The following is a 26,688-nucleotide window of genomic DNA, read 5'->3' on the forward strand; positions in this document are numbered from 1 at the left end:
TTAACCGTAAGCTGTCGCCTACGGTCAACAGGCAACGTCCGTAAACAGGAGACCGGAAGCCGCAGCATCTGGGAATGCCTTACAAAATAACCTCGGAAGATATAACGGACAACTCGCGCGAAAGTGCTGCCTGCAATCTCGTTCAGAAGCTTCGTGTACTAGCTGCACGTTCTCGGGTCTGGGTAGCGGTATACTTTTCAACTGACGCTCTAAGCGGCCCTTTCACTTTCCGTTCCTTTCCTGTCATTGCGCACTGCCCAGGAATTCTCTTTTGGATCTCAGTATAAGACTTGGTGAAGAAGGTCTGGGCAGCAAGCTGAAGAACGCGTATATCAGATTAAGGATAGCCTAAACCGAGCGAGTCTTCTGACATAGCGCTTAGGCTCTTTAAGAAAAAATTAATCTTTTCTTTGTCTTTTCCTCGCAACACAAAGACTGCGCTATAACCAGCAAAACAGCGACGCCAGGAAAGCTGGGACGGGCCCGCCGGTTTGAAAAGGCTTTTAACCTTCAAAGGAGTCCACAATTCAAAAACAACAAAAAAAGTGTCCATTCCCTCCGTACAAATGGTTACCCGCGAAGCTGTAACGTGCGACAGGTGCTTACGATACGGCTCCTCGGGAGTACGTATGTATGACGCGTGACCTACCCATGTTGAAGTAACGTGCGACCGGCATTTGCTATGGCCACGTTGAAGCTACCAGTGTCGATTGATGCGAAAGTGTAGCTACGTCATGTATAATCCCAGGCAATCTTTCTCCTTTCACTTCTAATCCCTCAGCAACCTGGGTTTTTTTTTTTTTTTCGCGCATGCGCATGGGGTTTCACCGGATAAGTTTTCTGCGTACACGGGACCACTGGACTTTGCTTTCGCCTCGCCATATAAAGCCTTCGCTTTAAAATGATGGCCCCTTGCGTGAAAACCGCCGATACAGCGCCACCGACACTTTTCATTAGCACGGAGTCCGGCAAGCAGCAGCAGGTAGGTCCACGAGAAAACAGCCAGTGTTTTCTGCGTTCACCGCTCCCACCCCGTGGCGCAGGGGCTGTTTATTTACCCCGGCAGGCCGCGAGCGTCCGGCCCGTTCCCCTCGAGGCTCTGCTCCCCTTGAAACTGACACAGAAAGCGGGCTACATATAGCGGCGTCCGAAAAACCACCCCCCGCACAACCCACCACACTACGGTGGCGTTCATTGCGACTGGCCTGGTAGGGTGCCAAGAACGGGCCCCCGCAATACACCACACTACCCGGACAGACAAAGACCAGGAACCAGTATCCCGAATAGAAGCGCCAAGCACACGCGCCGGTTACATAATGGGCGCTGGGATGGGCGTACGGGCGATTCTATTACACCGCGAAGCGTGCGCGCATACAAGGCTCAGCTTATGTACTTCGTCGTGCCTCTCCGTCGCGTACGACAAACACTCGTTTGTTACGGGAGCTTGCCGGCGGCGAAGACTCACGGTGGCTGTGCGGCCATTAAACAACAGACGGATGCGTTCAGCTTCCGACCGTGTATACACGCACGAAACAGCCCCTAAGCAACAGAGCGCGTCTATATTTGAAGGGACGTCAGCGTGGAACTCGATTAGCGCCTACCAGTAAACGAAAAGACAAGAGAAGGGGGAACCGCCTAGAAGATATCTAGAATACATCTAGAAGCTGTCTTCTAGATGTCTTCTAGACAACATCTAAAAGGAATCTAGAAGTCGTGTCTTCTAGATATCTACTAGATGTTGGCTGAGAAAAGATAATACGTAGGAGACACTGAAAAATACATTGGAAGTATTCTAGAATATATCTAGAAGACATACGCCGCCGGAACGCCTGCAGCTGCGTGCGCAAGAAGTTTCCAAGTGTCGTCTTCTTTAGCACATGACGCACAGATACCCTTCTTCTGTTGGGTTTTAATTCTTTCTACGGGAATTTTTACGCGAATTTTGATTGTTTTACCTGTAGTTGCTACCGACGCCTGCGGCGGCATTTTTGCGCCGTCACACTGTGAAGCTGTGTTGTGCACGGTGTTGGCAGAAGATCTGGCCTCTGGCGTGCTCTGGTGCGAGGAAGAGCGGCGTTTCATTCCCTGTTCTAGGAAGTTAGGAAAGCGTAACCTACGAGACGTATACAACGTGGCATCACACAGAGATGCGATGGCATCGGTACTAAACACCGTCAAGGCAGCAGCGGGTGCTAATTTACCATCACAGCGGCAGCGAATTCCCACCAGTTGTCTACAAACACGGAGTCCGTGTATACAAGGAAGACAGTAGACAGGCAGAGGCGGTAGCACCTGACGACCGCATACGGTACGTACACAAAAACATCAAACAGCAAGAAAGCCGCATCGCTCGCGAGAGAGGCCATCGGAGCGCCTTCGCCCACACGAGCACTCACTCTACTACTACAGGCGGCCCAAAGCAGCGTCTATTCATAGGATCGCACCGGAGCCACGTGCAGAGGAGAGCAAACAAACGAGAACGTCTCCCTCTTGTCTCCGCAAGGAGAGCGGCAATCTATAGCGAGAGAAACCACCGCGGCAGCATTACCGTCCCCCCACCTGCCTGTCCCGAGTGGGACCCTGCCAAACATCTACCACGATACCCCGGGCCGGCCGCAAAAAGACTGCACTCCAGGGGCGTGCTGCGCAGTTATGTATACACACAACACGTAGGAAACGCAGGGTGCGATTGTGGCTCTCCTGAAGCCGGTCAACAAGGCCAGAAAGCTTTTTCCCCGCTGATCCACGTCTTTGCTGCCTTCAATTCTGTTGCGGGGAAACTTTCGGTTCCCCTTTAAAAGCTTGGCCAAGACGTGAACGGGTGAGGCGGCTGCGAAAACGACCTGCGGAACATTGGCTTTATTTCGTAACACCGATCCCCGGACGGCGCCGGTCACCCCGGCGTGACAGCGCGACTACACCGCACATGTTTATCGACCCTCGAGCAACAGAAACAGCAACGGAAGGGAGTGACAGCAATAGCCTAAGAAGGCGAAGGAATCAAGTTTCGCTTTGCGAGGCTACGCGGTAGTTGCGTGTCTGAAACGAATATGCATGCGGAACACGGCGAGGCAATGCACGTACGCGCATTTCGAAACAATCCACGCTCGTGCAAGCAACTTAAAAAGAAAAACAGAACTTGTATTGCGCGCCGAAAACACAGTCGATAAGCAAAACTCATTAAATTTGTTTCATATTCGGAAGCGACACACCGAGCGACCTGATTAGATTCATTTCTGAAGCCCAGCCTGGTCGTTCGGCCACCCCGACAGCACAGTGTTTATGCAGGAAAGCCACCTTGCGGTCTTCGAAGGGCATGGTACGTTGTCCCGAAAGACGAGCGTTCAATTGTCGGTTTCCAGAGAAACGCGACAAGTGCATATTCACCGAACTATAGTTTTATCTACTAATACTGTGACGGGCTGAGCCGTGTTTGGGTGATGCGGGCAGTGATTTCAGTAAGACGAGCCAGCGCCAATCGCGGTGTAGAGTGGGACACTGCAACAGTGAGTGCATTCATGACTCAATGAATAAATGAATCAATCAATCAATAAACTGACTAATTAATCAAGGTTTTACTAACGTGCCCACGTAAATCAGGTAGGGCTTCGTACTGGCGTACAAATAAAAAACAATAAAAACGCAACTGAATAATAGTAATGTTACTAACAACAATAAAGGCTGGGGGAACAAAAAAAAAACAAAATGCAGTTTGTATTCCGCGTCACCGCCATCTGTCACGTGATCCCGAGTCTTTACCTTGCCCGAAGTAATTGCGCTGAGTTTATGGACGCGGCGACGTAAACAAATGGACGCATGTCGCATTTCCCTGACGGGTATAAGGAAGTTAGCTGTAAAAACATACGCGCACGCCCGGCACGGTTAGCACAGCTAAAGTAGAGAGCTTTGCAGAAGTAACGAAAGTCAGTTTTGTATCACGCCGCGTTCACGACAATAAAAATGGGGCCTGAAAAGACAGGTCGCGTGTCTGCTCGCCTGGCTGAAAATGTTGTCGGAATACGACAGTTTTCTGCCGCCCTTCTAAGTAACCGTCTTCTCTCCCCTCTCCCCCCCTCCTCTCTAACGCTCTTCCCCTTCCAGTATCGCTACTCTCACGAATACTACGGTGGAGGTTTTTTCTCCCGTTCGCAATGCCCGCGCGCCATCTGTTGGAGCCTTTTGTTACTGCTGAGGCTTGGGTGCCATCTTGAGCTCGAACGCGAGCTTTTCTTTAGTTCTTGGATAAACGTTGTTTTTAACGCGTAATTTTCTATTTGCTAACGCGGAAATCAAGGCCTCCTCTACTTGTAATTAAAAAAAAACTGCTGGTATGAGTAATGTATTTATATTTAGCCTAAAATATTCCTGTTATTTATTTAGTTTTTGCTGAGTAATGTTGACAACTACCGAGTATGCTACTAGATTCAGCAGTAAAGAAACGTTTTGCCTATATACACTTCTCGTTCATTTTTTCTTTAAAGCTTTGGCACGGCGGCTGGATCCAGCGACGGACGCAAGGACAGACGGACGGATGGACGGACAGACACAGACAAAAATTTCCGCGCTGAGGTTGCCTGAGAAAGACCTTCGTCTTTGAAATGTGAAGGGGCGGCGTAAAGTTCAATTGCCCACGCAAACGTGCGCAGTTGCGCAGCCTGGAGTTCAACCTGAAGAAACCGCCGGTGCCCGGACGTTGCTCGTACATCGGTTTTCTTCGCTTGCGCCTAGCACTATGCTCGGTGACAACTTAAGAACGGCACCGGAAGTTGCCGCTGTGCCTTATCACCGTAGCCGGATGTTCCTCCGCGCGGCGCAAGTAGGGCGTTACTGGGAATATTTTGAACATGGCGTGAGCCGTTCCCGTGATTTTTTGGACTTAATATGCTTATAAACGACTCCAGTGACGACAAACAAACTGCGTAAGACAAGGCAGACGATATCACGCATTCATAGCAAACCCCTTTCAAAACGCGCGCGCACTGACACCACGGGTCCGGCGCTTTGGCGGAGTGATACACTACATGAGGTGGTGCCGTTCTTGAGTTGTAACCGAGTTTAGAAAAGACGCTGTTTTCGCTTTCCTCTCCTTCCCTTCGCCTCATCACGCGCGCTGCCGAGGCGTCACAAGCAACAACGGCGTCTCGCCCCTCCAATCCCCACACCGGCGCACAGAGAAAGAGAACCGCATTGTTTTGCGCACCTGCCCCCGGCTCCATCAAACCCGGGGTCTCACGCACCAGCAGCCGCCCGCTCCGTCGTGGGTGGCCGGCTCATTAAGGGCGGCCAGCGGCGGCCAACGCTTCTGCGAGCCCGAGCCCGCACACGGGAGATGGCGAGATTTCCATAGAGCGCCCGGACCACCGCCAACGCGTGCGGAGCTCCGGCTGGGAGCCCCCCGGGTCCCAAAGGGTTGCGCGTGCCCTCTAGTGTTTATCTCGACCACGGCAGGCGAGATATAGGCGCGCTCGTACAAGGAAGGAGGCCGTATCCCGGGACGGGTTCCGCTGCTTCTTCCTTCCTTCCGCCGTAGCGGTGGCGCACAAACGTCGCCGCCGCTGCCCGATATCTGCGCGGAGCTGGGCGGACGAAGACGGAGCAGGGCGCGAGATGGATGGGCCCCGCGGCCTCTCAAAAGGGGCCGCCGCCGCGGTAGCAGGGAAAGGGGTGGGGACCGTTGAACCCGGCTTCTACTTTGAGCCACGGGGAGGTGGGGGGAGAAGATGACGACTGGCCCCCGCGATGCTCACTCAGTTGAGTCGACGACGGACAGGCCTGGTGGATCAAAGCGCTGGCGGACACCGCGCTCTCCGTCCCGAGCTCGTCACAGCTGCTGCTGCTGCTGCCACTGGCAGTGGCTGGGGGAGCGTGACGCGCGGCGACTCGAGACAGAGTCGTAAAACGCGCCCAGCGGTATCGGCAATATTGATACAATCATACCACGATGTGGTTCGATAGAACGTGAAACACCGCAGAGGGTACACGGCAAGTACACCACCTCGCCGATGACGATCGAGTAGCACAGCGAGACTTCATCGCTTGAAATAATATGTACCGTGCCTGAAAAATCGGGGACAAGGATAGGCTCTTTTAACTGAGGGGGCAGGGGGGAAACAAAGCAATGTTTTTCACTAGCCGGCGCGACACACACTGTTACTTCCTGTATATTAAGAATCGCCTCAAACAGGAAGCAGCCAACGTGTGCGAGCGATCAAACTGTGGCGCAGGAGGATGACAAAACTTTGCAATAGCGATGCCCAAGAGCAGTCGCCTAACATTATTTCGTGTCTAAAAAAAGAAACAAGGAAATCCAATCCTGTTTCTGTCACGATAGCCCCCGGCGTTTTTGTAACCTTTCATACTCCTGAAGGTCCCGCGCAGACCTTGGATTTTGAGGCGTTTAATCCCTCTAGCGGTGATTGATTTGATTATGAGGTTTAATGCGCCGACGCTACACAGGCAACGAGGAGCGCTGTGGTGGAGGGCTCCGGATTAATTTCGACCACCTGGGGATCTTCAACGTCACTCTAGCAATGACAATGTTCGGACGAGAGACCGTCGTAAGAATGCGTGAGCATGACTTATCGCTGAGTTCCGTCGCTAAGTTCAGTGTCCCAGAGTTCTGTACCAGTGAGTTAGGAATGCCGAGTTCAGGGTTATTCAGTGTCGCGAGACACGCAAGAAGTCAATTTTCTTTTTTCATATAAAAGTACGCTTCACCGCAACATAAAATGCTGCAAAGCCAGCTTTACAAAAAGCAGACAGAGGCCCTCTAAAGTCGGTTTTACCACTTGAAACGCACACATTGCTGGGAAGAAGACCTCTTTTAGGATGCAATATCGAAAACATGATATCCCTGGGACCTCTTCCTTTTATTTAGTCGCCCGCCACGGAGAATTTCCCCGACAGCTGCCGGTCACGCTGTCTGGTTACGCCGCTCTGAGGACACCGCGTTTCTTCGCCAAGAGGAACAGGCATTACCCGGCACTGACGCGCATGCATTACAACAGAAGCGCTTCCTCGTCCTATATATTCCACGGGCGACCCGCTGCCGGACTTTTCTCCGAAAAACAGTAAGATATCAGCATTACCACGAGCGCTCCAAACATCAGGGACTTTCGCGCGTTTGCGTCACCAAGTTTCTCCAGTATTGCGGAATACAACAGCAAGTCGATTTCGACCAAAAGCGATCGGGCTTAAGCCAAAAGGACGCCCCCATAAAGTGGAAGCAGTCTGGACAAACTGCAGAACACATCTCGTTCGACGACACCCAAGAAAGCTCTCTCCGAGTTTCCCTATTAGGCAACCGCTTCCCCGCACAACTCTCTCGTCGTTTCTCCTTTTAAAGAGCGCGGGCTAAATCCGGATCGCATCCGTATAGCATCCGTAAGTGGAGGGGGCCAGAAACGACTTCTTCCAGGGCGCCGCCGCGAGATAGTTAAGTGCCGTTCGCGGAACAACCCTTTCGCAACAGGAGGAAAACAGCAAAGACAACAGAGGCGCCTTCGTGCGCCCAGGAAGAGGAGGCGTGCGCGGAGGCAACTCAATGGTGCGTGCACCCAGTAAAAACACACGCCGTGCCGCAAATAACACCTCTCGTGCACGCACAACGCGCGCGACCCCATGGCCTCGTGCGCGCGTAATATATCAGCGCTCGCGGTGTCACGTGACTGCGGCGCGCGTTTCCGGAAACAGCAGCTGGGCCAAAAGCCTTCTTCGACAGCGCAGGTTTGGCGCCCAACGTGGTCGCCCAACGGTACTGGGAGCGCCTCCGCGGCGCGAAACGAGAGAGGTCATTGGCTCCTTCTTCGATAGCTTCTGCAGCTTCGCCCCCGCTCGGGGTCCGCCCGTTCGTTCCTTCTGCCTGAGGAGGACACTTCCGTTGTCGGGAGCGGCGGTGCCCAACGTAACGTTGCTCCCCGCGTCACGAGTCGCACGAGGGAATGCTAAAACACCCGCTTTGTCAGGATGCCTGAAGAAGACTCTTCTAAGTCATCACACCTCATGTTCATGTCCCATTCCAGACATTTACATTCCAGAAGCGCATTCCAGACATTTACATGACACTAGCACGCCTGACACCGTTGGCCGAATGTGAATGTAACGTTATGCGTGAATTACGAGGCATCGTCACAGTCTAAGGTGTGGCCATCGGGGACAGTGTCGCCGACGCAGCAGCGGCGGCGGTGGCGCCTAGGGACAACGCGTCGGACGTGTCGCCCATCTCCGTCCCCGCAGAAGAAGACGCAGCGTTGCCCTGCTGCGCGAGCACCGCCGCCTCGTCCGTCTCCCTCGTCCGGGGCCCGTCGCCCCACGCTTCTCAACCCAGTCGTCACACGGGTGTGCAGTTATACGCTTTCAGTGCACCACCGTGAAGACGAAAATACACGCAGGGTGCGAAAGGCGCGCTTCGGTTCTGTTAATGGCCACTGGCGAAAAGTGTGGTCAGACAAATATCTCGCGCGACCTCTAACGCGCGAACGCGGTTTGGTAAACAATTATTACTGTGTGACCAGTACGTGGGGTGTGTCGGTAAAATATTCGCGTCGCTCTGTGTAGTGTCACTGGATAAGGGTTCAGAGTATCGGCACTTTTTTCTCCTACTGATCCATGCCACCGCCGTAATCATTGGTCAATTCGCATCACGTTACATTTGTTTGCAGTGCGACGGTTCACGGCATGGAGGAAAGAAAAGGTTAGGGAGGCCCTGATGTCACATTTGTGAAGCCGAGTCCCGCCATGACTTGAGCCCACGGAGCCCAGCACTCTATCCCATAATCCTTTGCTGCCTCCGGTTTGATTTGACTAACATGGCGTCGCCCTGCCCTCCCGCTTCGAAGCGAAGACAGCTTCGTCGCTAATTCCTCCGTGCGATGTCATCTTCTAAGCTGTTGATTTCGCCTTCAATTTGCCAATTCTAACCCTCACCCAAAGTTTCAATCGAAAAACGGCCTTCGTTTTTAAGATAGAAGGACGATTTTTCAGCTCTGAAGCCTGGCAAAGTAGCGTTTGTCGTCGTCATAGCAACAGGCTGGCGGGATGGCGAACGCAGACGCCTCGGACGGCAGAGTTTTCAAACTGGCCTAATTTAAAAACGTTTGTCGTAGCGACTGCGCAGGTTTGCAAGCGTAGCGAGGCAGCCACATACCAAGCGCCTTAAAAATTTGTCCGTTCTATTCGCCCAAATTTGGCCGCCGCAGTTGTAAACAAGTAAGCAACATTGTCTATGGGCTCAAGAAAATTCACGTGACTTCCTCCACACTTTTCGCAATGCATTGGGGTGCTAGGGGCCTCTCCTGAGTATTCTTTCCTCCATGGTTCACGGGCACCGCCATATTGTTGTTCATGCGTTTTCTGTCGGTCAACTGTGGTAGTCTCAGCTTGTCCTCCCCGATCTGCGGCTGCGTGCGACTGGCGTCGTTCCGAAAGTGAATCAAAGATAACGCGCTTCTCGGCATTGCAGCTGCAGAAGTGTGTCAGAAGATGCCGTGTTTCTGCGACTTCGGCAGTGTTAACAAATGACTTCGTCAAAGTTAACGGTGAGGCCGCAGAAGTGGCAGTCTGGCAACACTGATAAACACCAAAATGGCCGCCATTGCTCACTTGCGTGCCTCAGTGACGGTACTTTGTATCTTATCTAGTGACACTAGCTCTGTGTACACACAGCGATCGATAGAGGAGCGCAGAAAGACAGAATGCAGAGCGCACGCAGACAGTGGAAAGAACTGTTGCCTTCGCAACGCCGGGGCGCTGCCACAGGGACAAGTCGAGGCGCGGCTCGTCAGCTGCCTCTGCCTCGACGGATCTTGCGACTCCCGTCACCGCTTCTAGGCGACGTATAACCGTGTCTGCAGCCAGTGCAGGGCGGCTGAACAGGAAGGAATGAGAATGATGGCGACGGAATGCCGGTAGCGGTGGGCAACTATAAAGCAAAGCAGGCAGACAGTGCACGCTGCTAACGCGAGCAAACGTGACCACTGAGACGGTTAGAAGGCAAGGCACGGTTGGCACTGTGCACGAGGGACGTGCGAGAACCACCGCGTCGCAGGCTGCGGAAGCCAGAGCAAGGCGTGGACATCGGGCAGAGCCTGAAGTTCGCGACGGAGAGGGACGAGATGGCCACAAATACTAAACATCCACCAATAAATCTACAATTGGCTTTTTTTTACGCTCAGGTAGCTTTTATAGCACATACCGAAAAGAAAAAAAAAACTATGAAAAGGGGTTCCTCCGACGATTGCTCGGGGATGCGAAGCATATATTTCCTTGGTCGCTGCGAGTTATGTTAAGTTTAATGCAATGTCTGCGTGTGTGATACGACTGATGCGCGGGTTCATTTCTGCCAGCATCAACGTATGTCGACGCATCTCTGAACCAATCGCATCGGGGCGCACGCGAAAGTAGAAAGCGGCACAGTCGGATGCGGACGACAGAAAGCAACGAACGGTTTGAGCACACTAGACTCCCGTTAAAACGAACTCGAAGGGACCGTAGAAATTTGTTCCTATTATCAGAAATTCGTCTTAAGCGGAGGTTTTTTGCATTGCGGACGTTACAAGAGATCAAAAATTTCGTTCGTCGTAACGGGAGTCCACAGTTACAAACGGCGACGGCGTTGGCCACTTGACAAGGACGCCGGATGCGCGGCTCAAGCGGCGAGATTTTTTTTTTTCACACCTTAACGTGCGTACGTGCGTGTGTGTGTAAGAGAGAGCAAGATGCACTAACGGACACGCGCCAAAAATTCTTTTCAGAAAATAATTGGGCGCTGCCAGAAAGATTTCGCGCCGAAAGAAAAAAAAGCGCGCGAACTACCGAAACCCGTCGCACGGTGAATTCATGCACCAGACGCGCGAACAGATTGAGGAAGCAGAAAAGATGCAGGGCCCCCCACAAGTGTTGCAACTTCCGACAGGAAGGCTATGTCACCGTGCGATAGCGAGAGACAGACGGCAGCTGCGAGCTATAGCGCGCGACGCGGCTGACGGTATAAATACGGGGAGGCTAGACAAACCGCACTAGGAATCCCTACACACAGAGACAGGGAGACAGGACGCGTCAGGTGCCACGCAGCACGCTCGAAGGCCGACGGCCGTTGTACGGAATAAGCCAACACGAACATTGACAACGCGGCAGTTGGCCGCCTTGTGTCGCCCTTCTTCTGATTAATGAGAAGACATTATAAAATGGCTCCACTAACGTGAAACCTGGGGAGGGGCGAAGCATGCAGTGTAAAGTGGGCGCTTTGGCGTTTTTGCCTACGGAGATGAAAACGTTGGCGGGTAGAGGTATACACCTTTGCTGTAAAGGTCTCTTGTCTTTGAAGCACGAAGCTCTCTAGTGCGAGGCGGAAACGAGTGTCCCGGTGTTTTTTTAGTACGCGCTACGAAGCGCTCCAGCGCGAGGCGTAAACGAGTGCCCCGGTGTTTGTTTAGTACGCGTTACGTTATAGCGCGATGCGTAGTTTACCGGTGTTTTAGTACCGTGACTACATGAGACGACGATCATGACGACGACAGGAGACCCCAACAGCCTCAGCCCCTGAAGGGGCTTCGCCCCTAGAAATTAAAGCAGTTCCGCTCAACGCCGTGATTCGCCGGAAAGGCCTTGACCGAAAGCCTTGACTGTTTCAGAATCAGCCTGGCGTTGATACCGAAAGTAGACAAGAGATGGCGACGCTGGATTGAGTTTTTATTAATTTTGGGTGATTAATGTGTTAATTCGTGATGCTTTCTTTATTTCATACTATTCTGCACTCACTTGCGACCGAGCAACGACAGCCTCCGTGGCAACGGCGCAGCGCAAAGATCACTCCCAACACTTTGCATATGAGGAACGTTTGTCTCTGTGGCGCAATGGGATAGACGTCGTCTTCATAACGCGAGAGACTGAGGCTCGATCTCGTCCAGGGGAAGCGGTGATCTTTTCGAAAGCCTTTGTTTGGGTGCGTAACGCCGTGACTACGGCGGCTAGATACTGTGACCCCGGACGAGCTGCGACGACAAGCCGGGGCCCTAAAGTGTTCAGCCCTTAAAACAATTACCATGAAGTTAGGTAACGTCTGGGCTTGCGCAGACGCACTGTCCTCTTCCACGCGGAAGAGGATGGTGCGGCAGTTACACACTCAGCTTACCTCGCACATGGGCGCAATAGTCACAATCACCCGCAGCGCACACACAACTGGAAGGATCAATGCATTCGCAACTTTTTGAGAAGTGTTTTCGCGTCCTCGCAGTTTTATCATCCTTACCATGCCTGATATATGGCCGCAACCGTGACTTACGAATGAGCGCCCCGTGATTTCGAGTGCACTTCTAGCGCGCTCACACACACCTGGCGCTAATTTATTCATTGTAACAGCGAAAATATGACGACTTATAATGATAACTAATATTTCCGAATCGAGCCAAATACGAAAGCTGGAAGAAAACTGGCTTGTAGTACTGAATCGGATTCCGAATACTTTAGGCCCGTAATTTTTTCTAAACACGCAATACAGTTCAGAGGAGTAAGGAAGTAAGCTCGGTCCGCAGAGAACGTGAAACGGAAACTAAAAAAAATAAAAAATCACAGCCCCTCCACCCTGCTACAGTGAACTAGAAGGTTTGTGAACTACAGTGAACTACAGAAGTGAACTACAGAAGTGAACTACAGTGACCTAGAAAGTATTCTAGTTCACTGTAACCCTGCGACGGGGGAAGTCCTTCGACGTTGGCGTTTCAGTGGGATTTCATATGTTGGGGATTTGCTATGCAGAATCAAAAGCACAGTAGCGCGATCCCTACGTCCCAGACTAAGGGCACACACGATTGGCGGGTAGCGCCAACGGCGCTCTATTACAGCGCGGCTACGCCAATCACGGCGCAAGGCTCCAGTGCGCCGTACAGGTGGGGGCCGAAGAGCGCGCGGCATTACGTAATGCCAGGGGGGAGTAGAAGACGCCACGCGTGGCCGGTGGTGGCGAGGAGAACAAGGCGAGGCTGGATTTATCCCTAGGTGACCATGCTTCACTTTGCTTCACACAATGTGAAAAAGTCAGCTTGCAAAGCCCAAGCATACAGCAACCCCTTAAGGGCGGCTTCACCTCTAAACATAAATGCATTGCTGAGAAGAACCGTACACAGGGAAAATACAAGCAGTCTTGCACCAAAAATATGGAGGCCTTAGGGCATTTCAACAGAGGGGCTGTTTAAGCTTTTAGTCCCGCCGTGTAGCGTTACCACAAAAAATACGAAGAAAAAAAATGGCCGCGTATCTGCTCACCTCGTTTGAAATGTCGGAAAAATACGATATTCGTCTGGCGCCCCTGCCACGTAAATGCCTCCCTTCTCTTTCCCGCTCAGCTCTCGTGCTGTTCCTCTCCCGTCTCGCTCCTTTCAAAGCTAAACACGTACTGCGTTCCACTGCTCCACGCCATGCCACCACTGCCGTACGGCGAAGATGCGCGTGAATCGAGGCACCCTAGTTACTCCACGTGCGTTCCAAGCGGAACGTGCAAGCAGTGCAACGTTTCGTTACTGTTGCCATTTGATTTGTTTTTAAATTTCCCTAGGGAAACCGCGGGCGACCGCTTTTGTACTTTTCTGGGCGTATCTTTCATTATATCAACCATCCGCGTATTTCTAAGAAGGAAAACACTGCGAATATCATTCATGTATTGATGTCTTGCCCCAGATAAGCGTAACATTTTGTTTCGGCTCAACAATGTTGAGAACTGCGAACACTGCCACCGGACTTACCGTTACATTTGGCTGTGGGTATATACACCTATAGTGCAGCATGTTTCACTTTGAGCGGATCGCTGAATCGACGGACGGACGGACGGACGGACGGACGGACGGACGGACAGAGACAGACAGAAAGACAGACAGACAGACAGACAGACAGACAGACAGAGACAGACAGACAGACAGACAGACAGACAGACAGACCAAAATTTTTACGTTCAAGTAGCCCAAGAAAGACTATCGTCTTTAAAAAGACCGAGCGCACGTGAGCGTGGACCTCATGAGGAGCGCCCGGCGTCGACCAGCTCGCCCTTCGAGAACAGTCTGCCCTGCAGTGGTCGATCGTGGCGCGATCTCTCGCGCGCTGCTCTCCTTGCCAGTTCACGTGCGTTCGCGAATGAAGTGGGGGGCACAGAACAGCTCACGCTACAGACGCCGAGTTGGCGAATCCGGTTGCCGCCGGTTCTACCGGGTGCTTTCGCGATCCGTTTTAGGAGAGAGATGAAAGCCTGCGTACAGAACGACTCGTGCCTGCCAGTCGTGAACAACTTTCAGCGTAAAGTTCGGAAATCCGTGTGAAGTGCAACAGCCGGGCCTGACGAAGGGAGAGGGGCCGCCTGCTCTGCTGTTTCTCCAGCCTTGCGCCAGTACAAGGTGCGCCTATCCTTGTGCGTGTGTGTGTAATCTTTGTGATTTTTTTTTTTTTTCATGTGCTGAAAATTATTACTCGGCGCTCAGTCTGTGACGACAGACGATAGGCTGGATCCTAGCCATGCACATTTTCGCTGTAAAAGAATAACCGCAACAGGCATCTCCGTTTCCTGCATTCGCTACTGCCCTTGCATGACTTAGCGGGCGGCTACGCAGCGATTCCACGCCTCAGATGCAGCACCACGAGCATGCTGCTGAAACCGACGGCGTAAGCCGCGGGTGCGAAGCACAGAGCACGCTCGACCGCGCACGGTGGGGCGTCGCGTGGGTTATTCTCGGTTCACAGGCGAGCTGAACGACCGGCCGGCTGGCCGCGCGCGACGGACAACCTGCACAGACGGACGCCACTGCCTACAGGTTCTCAAAGGCGTCCTTTTCTCCATGACCTCGACGCAATTCGGCCGCAACAACGGAGGAGGAGAGATGAAAACGACGGCCCAAGCAAAGGGACCCGAAGACCACGGGAAAGAAATGAGGAAAACGGCGGTGAGAAGGCCGGGAGGCGCCTTTGAAGTTTGACCCAGTCGTCACGGCTGGCGGGCAGAGAGCTGCCGGCAACAGGCCGTGTGGAGAAGCTTATTTAACGCGCCTCTTTCTGCGGAGCAGCTTGGGTTAGGACAACACCCCCTCTTTCAAAAATAGCCAACAGACACGAAAGATTCAAAGCGAACTTTAAATTTATGGTTGACTCAGCGCCTCCCGCAACACGTGGGATAAAGGCGGGCCATTGTGGATGACTTCGGGTAAGTTCAGAACCCCCCCTCCCTTCCCCCCGTGGTTTCGCAACCGACGAGAACAAGCTCACAAAAATTTTCGCGACAACATTTAACACAAACTGCTCAAATCAAGAACTTCAGTGAAGTGAAAAACCGAGAAGGTAAAAATTAATAACGAACGCCGGCAAAGGCGACACCTTGGGCCGCTTTGCGCCAGCGCCAAGTGCCACCGATAATGAGTAAACTAGAGTAGTATATTGCGCCTCACAGCCTCGGTTATACCGTATTTACTCGATTCTAAGCACCCCCTTTTTTCCACGATCGCAATGGCCAAAGTGAAGGGGGGTGCTTACATTCGAAACGCATTAACGCCCCCCCCCCCCCCCCCCCCCCCACACACACACACACACACACACACTTTTCTGCGGCGGGATCTCGACGAGACGGGCGCAAGAAATAGTGTTTCAGCTGGTAAACATTCAAGAGAAAAATTTGTACCGACAGCGAACCCACTGCTTACGTCTGATACTCCGTCACCCTCACTATACCACTCGAGTCCGCAGCACCTTTTGAGCCGCCGCTTTCTGTATTCCACAGCAGGTTGTCTTTTGTTCCGTCGAAGTGGTTTGCAATTGAACACTTCATAAATGACTTGGCCAGAACACCATCTGAGACCCGCTAACACGCGTCCTAAATCCACCTTGCGATGGCTGCTTAGAAAAGAGGTGCTAAGATTCGCATGCAAACTTTTTCCCAAAATTTTTTACTAAAAGTATAGGGGAAGGTGCTTACGATAAGGGGGTGCTTAGAATCGCGAAAATACGGTACTTCCGCAATATTTATTTTTTTCTGCGATCAATTTGTGGAAATTCAAAAGCAAATATCTTCCCGTAGTATTTTTTGTGGAGACCAAAACACAACAAATACTCGAAAAATCACAGAACAAGGTAGAAAACAGGGAAAATCCTTCAAAATCGTAGGAGGTGGGCACAGTAAACCTCCCTTATGACGAAATCGCTTCGTTAGAAGTTTTCCGCAGTCCTAACGTCCCCACTCCTAATGAAGTACCGCTTATAACAATCTCAGTTTTCTGACCTCAGAAGCTTGTTACGAAGATAATTTACTATACGTGCACGTGATGTGAGTATCGCAGTTATGCGCTAGGCATGACCAGATACGAGCGACAGTTTCGAACTTCGACAGAGGGCAAGGAAAACCTACGCATAATTAACAATATAGCACTTGGTGAATTCAACTAGCCGCATTAAAGTTTGATATGCCCCTCACAAAAGGCATTTTAAGTCATGATGTTTTCCTGAATCCCATTACAGTAGAAGACTAACTCGGTTAAGACGAACTCGAAAGGAATGTAAAAAGTTTGTTCCTATCAACAGAAATTCGTCTCAAGCGGAGGTTCTTGGCATTGTGGACGTTACAAGAGAGCAAAAATGTTGTTGGTCTTAACCACAGTGTTCGTCTCAACCGAGTTGGTCTTAACGGCAGTCCACAGTATTGTGTACTTTATTTGCGGCCTAGCAACGGCAGCATCCGCGGCAACGGCGCAGCGCGATGATTACTCCCAACACTTCGCATGAAGAACGTGTGCCTGTGTGCACCCACATCGGCTTCGTAACGCTAGGGGTCCAGGCTTGATCCCGACCAGGGGAAGGGGTTTTCGAAGCCCATGTTTGAAAGCGCGACGCCGAGTGACTACGGTGGCTAGATACCGTGCACGTGACCCCGGACGAGCCATGACGACAAGTCGGGCCCCTAAGGTGCTCCGCGCTTAAAACACATTTGGGTTCGCGTGGGATTTGAACCGGGGTCTCCACGGCGCCAGCTTGGCTCCTTTCCAGTGGCGGAACACGGACAGCTGAACGTGGCGGCACGCGTGTAGAAAAGGTGCACGGCCAGCCTATAGGAGAGCTCCGATTCTGCATTGAAGCTATCGCTTGAAGTGATTGATTGATTGATTGATAGGGTTTAACGCGCCGACACAACGCAGGCGATGAGGCGCGCCGTAGTGGAGGGCTCCGGACTAATTTCAACCACCTGGGGATCTTTAACGTGCGCCGGAATCTCATACGTACGGGCGTTTTTGCTTTTCGCCTCCATAAGAAAAGCTGCCGCCGAGGCCGGGAATCGAACCCGCGTCCTCGTGCTCAGCAGCACAACGCCTCAGCCACTGAGCCACCGCGGCGGGTCTGTCGCTTAAACTGTGGGCGGTGTGCTTGCCAAAGTAATTCGTAACAAATTCCCGAAAAACGACTGCGAATAAAGAGACGCAAACGCGATGTAGCAGTAAACGAGTTGCTCATGCGTATCGCCAGGCTTTCGCCTTCGACGCACGCAAGCAGACTTACGTTTCCGATGAATTTTTAAAGCGAAAGCTTTCTTAGTGGGACGGATGATGTCCCATCCAATCGCTAATGCATTCTCCATAGACCGGCTAGTCGATCGAAAAGCTCCGATAAGATATCTCGACACACGGCGCGTGCGTGAAACGGGGCTTATTCCATTGTGTCAATACGGCTACCTGAAAATCGCGAACGAGGAATTCGGTTCTAGATAAGACGATACACGCATCGATGATGAAGGAGGAGTACAACACATTTATCTTACAAACCACGCATCGGCAAACATTTAAATTATTCGTAAAGGCGTTTACTTTTTGCCCAAAAAAAAGGCGCACGGGTTCGTTCTCCGTTTGCTATGTTGGTCTTGGAAGGATTGACGATCGCTTGGACGCCCTTCAGCGAAGGTTCCGACGCACTTTTGGCGCACTTTTGATGTGAGGAAGCTTTCACGCTTCTATAAACTTTCGTTAGGAAGGGATGGCGAAATTTTGGCAGCAGTTATTCACCCAATACAAATACACTTCCGTTTTATTATTGTTATTTTTTTCATATCTTCATTTCGTCCACTGACTCATGTGAGGGCTGCAGATGCGAGATTGGATTTCGCCTTTCTTTTTTTTTTTTTTTTTTTTTTGCAAGGAGCGTTCGAAAGCGGCGCAGCTGAAGTGAGCGCCTACCGCAGGAGCAACCGTCAGATGCGCTAGCGTAGGAGCGCGTTCGGTGAACCCGTTACCGCAGTTTCGCCACGCCTATAAGCAGCAACGAAGACAAAACACGACGGACGTGACGGCTAGGCAGACGAAGAGTGAATAAGCGTTGGTTCAACGCCTGCTGCTGCAGAAGGTTATACACTCTTGCACATTGCACGCTGCAAGCTTGCAACGCCGTGCGAACAGCCGCGACTCTGTGTAAATGTTTCAAGTATAGGATGCACGCCCCCACGGCCTGGACATAAAATTGGCCAACGAAAACAGCCGTTAAACAAAATTTGTAAACAAATAAACACTCGCTGCGCGATGTTTCCTTTTCGTAACGCCCGTGGGACCAGCCGCGGGCGTTATAGCACAAACACCTTGCACCGCCGGTGGGGTAAAGAAAATGATGACGTCATGCCTACCCAGCAGTCTGCGCTCTCGCACTGGGACCACCGGCAGGTCTGAAAAGCATGACGTCTATTTTGCGACAAATAGGGAGTAAGTGCATTGAACCACTGCACGAAGTGAAAATTAAAAAAAAGAAAACGTTTAATTACGCTATATAAACTGAGCAAAACCTCGCGAAAACGTACAGACGCTGAAGTCGTAGTTCAGCTATAGTATAAAAAAAGACCTGCCTCTGAATCCTTTTCAGCAACATGTAAAACCAAAAGATGACTTAAAAGATCAGCATCCATTTCTGTTGCTTTTTACTCGTTTCGTAAACTTTTGTCCTGAGCTGCGTCAATTATGCAAGAAAATCCCCTGTAAAAAGACGCGATTCATAAGGTACGTTCTCGAAGTGTATACATAGAAATGTGAGATCGCACGTGGTTGAGCGTGAGTCAAACAGCAAGTTCTCCATTTCATGAATTGCGGCTGACGCAAGGCGTAAGCTATGAGGCGCACCGCAGAGGGTTGCGGATTAATTTAGAGCACCTGGAGAGATGCTTGGCGTCGGCTGAACTCCCGACACAGGAGGAGGGCTTTCGTTTCCAACAGCACGTTGTAGCCAAGTACCGAGCATGCCAACCCGTTTCCTCGCTGTCGCGAATGTTGGTCTATACGCCAAATTTTGAACAAGGTGCCACGCTGTGTACAAAGATGACAAAAAAGACAGCTGCAAAGTTGTAATCGCTGTTTCGCAACCTTTGAAAGATGAACGCTCTATGATGACAGCTGAAAATGAGGTTTGGCGCTAAGCATTTAAGCGCCCCCCCCCCCCTCCCCACCCTCAGCCTTCCTTTTTACGTCATTGCGAAGCATTGACGTCACTTGTGGGGCGGAATTCCTTCACCTGATACCACGCACTTGGGACGAGCTCACGCCGCACAGTCCAGCAAGCAGAGTCAGACGGACGTGCACACTAGCGTCGAACTTGCCGGGCCGCCCTGCTGACGGCAAGTTCGACGCTAGTGTGCACGTAGCTTAAAGGTGAGAGAGATTCCGGCCATTACTGTTTTATATTTCTGCGGCAGTGTTATGCGTCGGTCTTAATCTGAAGAGCAACTGAACTCGTAATCTTAAAGGGACACTGAAGGACACCAGCAAGTTGGTTTCACCGAAAGTCTGACCTTCCCATAGCCATTTTAGCGTTGATTAGGTGCCTGCCGAAAGATGCCCTAATTGCCGAGAAAACGCTAAATGCTCTGAAACCATCCATGCTGAGGAACCATACAAACAGCTGAGGAAAATTGTTGAGGAATCTGCAAACAGCGGCTGTTGCAGCCGCTGTTTGCGTCAAAAGAAGATAAACCGGAAGCTACAAAGGCAGCGGTGATGCATAGCGGTATAGAAGCTGCAGCCGCATACAATGCTATCACTATCACGCACCGAGCAGTTTCGTCAGATTCCTCCATGATTTCGGTAAAGTCAGTCGCACTTCCCCGAACTTTTGCTGCACTGCACCACTAAGCAAAATGTTTCGTGAGACCAGTCTTCAGTGTTGTACGCTTTGTTGAGGAAAAGCATGTTGTCCTTTTTAGGCCGCACGAATGCTGGCGTCGGACCAACCTCTCGTATTTTGCTCCCGTACGCCTCCTCGCATAGCGGTACGACATAGAGGTATACGCTTTAGTAGCTCAACATACTGTTATCTGTGCGTGAGAGAAAAAAAGAGTAATTTAAAAACTTGTCCCCACATAAACGACCACAAATTGCCGTCTCTCCTATATTCCTTTATGCCATTTTTAAACCACGCACTGTGTTTGTACAGGTTGTATTTACTGTTGAGGAACGCATGCAGGCAACCGTGTAAGTGCGCCGTCACTGGTTACGTCGGGCTCCGCGGGATGGCGGTACTTGTCCGTGCTAAACACATGATGTGTGTTGGACGTTCCAAACTCTACCCCACAGATGTTAATCGACCAGATTTTGGGGAAATCTCCAAGGTGGAGTAAGTTTCTGCAAAGGAAAGTTTGACCAAAGGAAAGTTTGATCCTGGTTCAGGACGAATTTTTCTTCGACTGCGAAGTTTATAAGGAAGCTGTATAGCTTTCCTTTGTAGCCGTACGGCTGCATTCAGGTGGATGTCAAACTTTCCTTTGCTCTACCCCACAGAACGCGATGTAATGCCTCGACCCCGATGTGAGTGCGATTAATAACATTATGTTGACACCACCGTTGAGATTCGGGTTAAAACGGAGCAGACGACGCACGCCGGTGTTTTTTTTTCTTTTCGCTGTGTGGGGGCGCAGTGGTGTAAGTCGCGCCATTTCCGTGGCGCTTCGGCCATGTCTGTGGCCGTTTCCAGTGTTGCCAAACGAAGAAATCGACAGCTAAACTTTGCAGTGAAAACCACCTATACGCGCGGTAGTGTCACGTTCAGACACTAGATGGCGCCACCATTCAGAGTTCACAAAATACAGTGCCAAATCAAAATTATTTTTGCCAATTTATTTAGAAATTCCTCGTGGTTACCACGCTGCACGAACGCTGGCTTTCATTTGAGCTAGACGTCACGCACTCCACAACAAAAAGTTGGCTCTACCTTTCAGTTCAGGTGCCCCACTAGCACACAATTTTTAACCCTTGTTGGACGTTCAGCGAACCTCCCCAGATGCACGTTGAAGGTCCATTCATGCCTCGCTCCGCCATTCATGGAAAGCCGTAGAAAACAACACAAACAGCTACGGTTTTACGTTCGCACGCGATGGGAACGGAACACCGTCAGTAGCAAGAAGACGTCCTCGTCAACTTAATGGAAGCATGTGTCGCCAGGACCCAATCGCGTGGGGCCACGCATGACGGAGCACCGCCGCCTGGTGGCACGGGAGGGGGTTCGAGGGAGGGGTAAAAGCGTCCGAAGAAGACAAGCAAAGCACGCTACAAAGTGGCAGCCGCTTGCGTCTGCCTCCACCGCAGCAAGGTTCATGGCTCCATGCAGAGCGGGAGACTGCGCTGAATCAAAGCCAGCCGCAGAAATGTGGCGAGGCGGCCGCAAGGGGCCCGAAACACGCGGCCGCAGAGAGAAGACGCAGCAATACGGAAGCAAAAGTAATAGAGGCGCCGTGCCCCTTCTCTAAGAGCGGGCAAGTCAGGTCGTGCGCACACAAGTCAAGGAGCAGAAGATGCGTACGGCACGTCTGCATTCGAGGTGCAGTCTGGAGTTGCGAGCAGCATTCTCATAGCGGGGACAAACTGGCAATTAACGCAGCGGCCTTACACACGTGCGATGGATCCGCATGGTCCGACGGCAGCAGAGAAAGTTAAGGCGCCCCACGTAGAAGGGCGATGAAGCAAGGCAATGAAGACAAGATTAAATCCAGGATTATGCTAACTACCACTTAAAAAAGCATTCAAGAAGGACGAAACCGCGCTGCTTACAACGCGGTTTTGAAGGAAGCCGCAACAACTGTTTCATTAACCTTTTCAGCATCCTCGATGTGCCCGTTCAAGCATACTTGCGGGTGTCATGGTGTGGACGGGGTCCGCACTAGGGCCGGTGGAAGACCGCTACGCAGACGCTCGCCTGCAACGTGTAAAACTGAAATCAGCCGGCTAATGCCTCCGTATAAGCTGTCGCGGCGGTGCACGGAAGTTTCTCAGACAAGGTGCGCCGATCAACGCACAAAGGGCAGCGTTGTGCGCGGGAACGGCCGGCCATTAGCCAAGAAGAGCCCGCCGCCGCTGACGTCCGAAAGGGCGCGCCGCCCGCGGCGAGAAAAGGGGCGGACGCGGGAACGCGCTGCGGAACGCTGGCGACGCATGTGGCGCGTTTTGTCACAAAGGGAAGCCGCCGCCGCCACCACCACGAATGCAAAAAAGGTGCAGCAGACGAAGAGGCGGACGAAAGGAGGAAGAAAGGCACCGTTGTGCGCGCGACAGAAGCCGCGAAACCGAGCCTGCGCGGGGCAATTCTTTTTCCGTTGCTCCCAAAACGGAAACAAACACGCCCGCACTTAATGCCGCCGCTAGAACAAACAACAATAACGCCCGAACTCAGCAAAGCAAGACGAGGGGGCGGAGAAGATGCGACACGAGGATTCGCGCTCCCTAGGCAGCGCGACAACTGTCGCCCGCGTTTGTCACCCAGCGCCCGCGAGGGAAACAATCGCGGAGTCAGCAAAACTGCACGCAACGGTTGGCGCGCGTACAACCGAGCAGCAGACAATGCCGAATCAGAAATAGCAAGTGCGAACAGCTTCGTACTCCTCGCTCTGTGCTTTGCGCCACCCCTCTTGGACGCGACAATCGCTATCAGCTGTTTTCTCTCCCCAGGACGAGAGTGGCGAAAGAGAAGACTGCCTTGGAAGTGATGACAAATGTAACAGGTGGAAGGAAGCTGGAGCAGTCTTTGTTACTGATGCTTCACTGCCCATGTAGGAAAGCAAAGGTGCAACAGAGTGAATGCGTTATCCAAGTTTAGGTGGTGAGAAAAGATAAAGAGCTGGGGTAGCTCTTATGCACATTAAAAGCACTCCTCCCATAACGCCCGCTCTCATCACAACTCGGCTTCCGTTTAAAGCAAAATCAGTTATAAGGAATTGCCACCCGTAAGGTATGCCCGGCAAAAGGGAGGAAACATGGGGTTTTCCTTTCAAGGGCGCTCCGCAGCATACAGCATCGCGTGGCGGTGTACGATGGCGGAACTAAAAGTAGCGAGCAAAAGCGACCGGTGTACGCTGGCGGAACCAAAACAAAGTAGAAAGCAAAAAGGTGGACGTCTTCGTTACACAAAACCACTCAAACATCGCCCTAGCACCACTTTTCGGAAAGAAAATAAACTCTTCCGTGCTTCACAAATGTTAAAAGGAAAATAAAAATGCTTTAACTTTGCTGCACTTTTTAGACTTCACTGCGCCACATAGACTCCACCTAGCAGTTACCAAACTTCTGCGAACTTACTGCAAATTTATGCGGCGACGAACAGACACTTCACGAAATAACGCAATACTGCAATATTTAAACGCCAGTTGTACAGTACTCAAGACGAAGCTCGCCACATTGTATTTTCACTCAGAGCTTGCTAAAAATTACTTTCCCTACATAGCACCCTACAAGCTCATCAAAGTTCAAAGCACTAGCCAACTCAATTCTATAGGTTCTGTTCACTGGCGTGGCACACATGCCGGCAACCATGTGTGTCACCTTAGCAACAGGGACGCACAGCCACCATCACGGTGGCACACGCTTGAGTCCATGAGATCCCACTGATATCAAAACTACCTTGTGGAGAAACATGGGTTTACACATTCCTTTTACTCTAAGCGACGTACCACAAGTGTTCCTCTCCGCGGCGGAGTGCGCCCTCGGGTCGCATGTGGTTCTGCCGCACTTATACAATTACGGAGCCATCGGATATGGCGTAACGTTGTTTTTGCCACCGGCGCTCCCGGAGGGGCTTCGTTTCGGTGTCCCGTTGTCTATGTGGGCTGCCACCCTGGATTTGGATGTCGCCCGCCTTTCGCCCTGATGGTGTGGGCCGTCGAGTGCCAGCTCCCGCTCCCCGGCACCTGTCTGGCGGCCACACTCCACTACAGCAAACTCCAAAAAGATTGGAACCGCCGCAGACTTCACTCCTAGCCACAGCAAGCTCGCTTGCCTCTACGCTTCAGCGTTCCCTTCGAGGCTTCTCGTCTCCCGGGACGCAGCATGACGCCAGCCAGCAGTGTTCGAGGCGTGCTGTGTGCGACGGGATCAACATCAGTAGAACTACTCATCTCTACTGTTCCTCTGACTTTCTAATCTTTACTTTTCTCTATTCTATCCCATCATCACTTCAAAGTGTCGCTGCTGTCCTTCATAACTGTTGACGCCACTGCCGAGACGATGGATGCGAAGTGCTTGAGGGCAAGTAGAGCGCCACCTCATAATGTGAGTGCGATTAATATACCTGTTGACACCCCCGCCGAGAATTTGAAATGCGGCAGACAATGCACACTGGTGTTTTTTTTTTTTTTCTGCGAGATGCGGGCGCAATGCGCATGCACAGGCACAGTGGTCACGAACACGGCGGTTTTCAGTGTTGCCAAGTGAAGAAATTTCCTGCTAAACTTTCCAGTGAATACCACCTATACCTGATCCCTGTGAAGCGCTGCAGCATTAACAGCCCTATATCCACGCCACTGTCGAAGTCTCCTTTATCCCAAGACATATGCACCCAGGTACAACCAAGGATGTCGCAACACCTGCGTTTGCCACTTACACAAGAAACAGGCATCGGCCCGCGACACTCTCGACACTGACATCACTCATTCACCTGTTCACACAACTCTTAACGTCACTGATGACAACAGCACCATCTACACCGCAGCTTCACACCGCCGCCTATCTCCAGCTGTGTCAGAAACTAAAGCCACCGTCCTTCCAGGATATGCAATAACTTCTGACGGTCTCACGACCATCACCACCTCGCAACAAGCCCGTTGATGACAATACCCCGGAAGAGTTTGAACTGCCCCTAAGCGTTTACAAGCCATAGGTGCACCTCCCACCATCAACATTGTCTGGACCGCAGAACATGCCTCCCTCTCCGGAAATGCAGCCCACACTGCAGCCCACGAACTCCACTACCAGGCACTCTTAAAAAAACGTGAACGACTTGGCTAACACAGCAAACACCCGCCGCAGTAACTCTGTGGCTAAGGCATTGTGCTGCTGAGCACGAGGAAGCGGGTTAGATTCCTGGCCGCCTCAGCCACTTTTCTGATGGAGGTAAAAGCAAAAACGCCTGTGTGTATGAGATTTTGGCGCACGTTAACCCCAGGTGGGCAAAATTAATCCGGATTTTTCCACTACGGCGCGCCTCATCGCTTGTGTAGCGTCAGCGCTTTAAACCTCATAATCAATCAATCAATCAAGATGGACGATTTATTGGCAGGACAGCCGATCATCTTCAAAGTTGTCATTAAATCTCTTCGATGGCATTATCCACCATCTGTCGAACCAAAGTTTCCATACGAGTCTTAGGATTACAGGCTCAACTGGACACAAAGCAAGAAACCCCCCTCTACTAATAAAACAAGGCACACCACCCCCTACCAAGCAATGTACAGAAGAGTTAAAAAAACACCATTCACATTATGATACCCATTCACAAATGTGGTACTTGAAATCCCAGACCTGGTTGCCAGCCACTTTGAATCTAAACACATGAACATGCCTTTCACCGTAGTATTTTCAAGGTTTCCAGAGGGCAGTAAATAGGTAGTTGTTTTGCTTCGTTGGCAGCATATGACAGTGAAATACAACACTGCATGCCAAATTTTCGCTTCATAACCTGGTACACGCAACGCTTACTGCAAAGCCCTTGTGTCTACTTTTCTTCCTTTCTTGTAGGCGACTAGTAAACTTCACAATTCCATGTGTCCACATTTGTCGTCTGCAAGCCAATTTGCACTCCTCTTCGAATGAGTGACAAAGGACTTCCGTTGCAGATCTTCTTCTCCAAGTTGTACGCCAAAAAATCAAAAGTGTCTTAGAGGACGGATCGATTTGTCCCAGGGGAGATGCAGTCTGAAGTGTCACAGATGCCCATTGTTGAAGCCATTCTCTTTCCAACAAGCAACCAGTAACAAAGATGAAGGCATTTGCTTCTTCATGCTCACGGGTTGTTCACGACTTGCTTGGCAAGGTGGTCTTTGAAATGCTGGTGACTTCAAAATTTCTTCTTTTTTTTTTTTTCCAGACTCAAAAGCATTTCTCCACAATAGCAACTTCATTCTTGCACTGCCATCTCGCTCTTCATAGGCATTGGCGCTGTCATCTTTGGCATGATGAGGGTTGAAAGGCCATTTCTAAACTTGAGCCAGTGAGACAAAAGGGCCCAAAACAGAGCCAGGTGGAGACCAAGTCCAGCCCACCAGGTTGGTATTTGTGGGGAAGTGGCAGTCTCCAGAAAAACTTGAAACCTATCATACTTACTGGTGGCAGGTGTCGCAACCTCCAGAAGCTCTCCGTGGGGCAGTCACAGTCATCAGCCAAAATAAACTTCAAAATGCATGCTTTGTAGTTTCATGCAGGAGCTCAAAAGCACTTTTGCCAA

General features: G+C 51.4%; 1 protein-coding gene across 3 annotated transcripts in view; it reads right to left on the reverse strand.

The window, feature by feature from the left end:
• LOC144146767 (unconventional myosin-XVIIIa-like) overlaps positions 1-26,688 on the reverse strand; it is a 198,370-nt gene that overhangs the window by 74,213 nt on the left and 97,469 nt on the right. The window lies entirely within an intron of this gene.

Source organism: Haemaphysalis longicornis, unplaced genomic scaffold (genome assembly GCF_048455015.1).
Source record: "Haemaphysalis longicornis isolate Haplotype H1 unplaced genomic scaffold, Haemaphysalis longicornis Haplotype H1 scaffold_7, whole genome shotgun sequence".
In the NCBI taxonomy this organism is placed as follows: Eukaryota; Metazoa; Arthropoda; class Arachnida; order Ixodida; family Ixodidae; genus Haemaphysalis; species Haemaphysalis longicornis.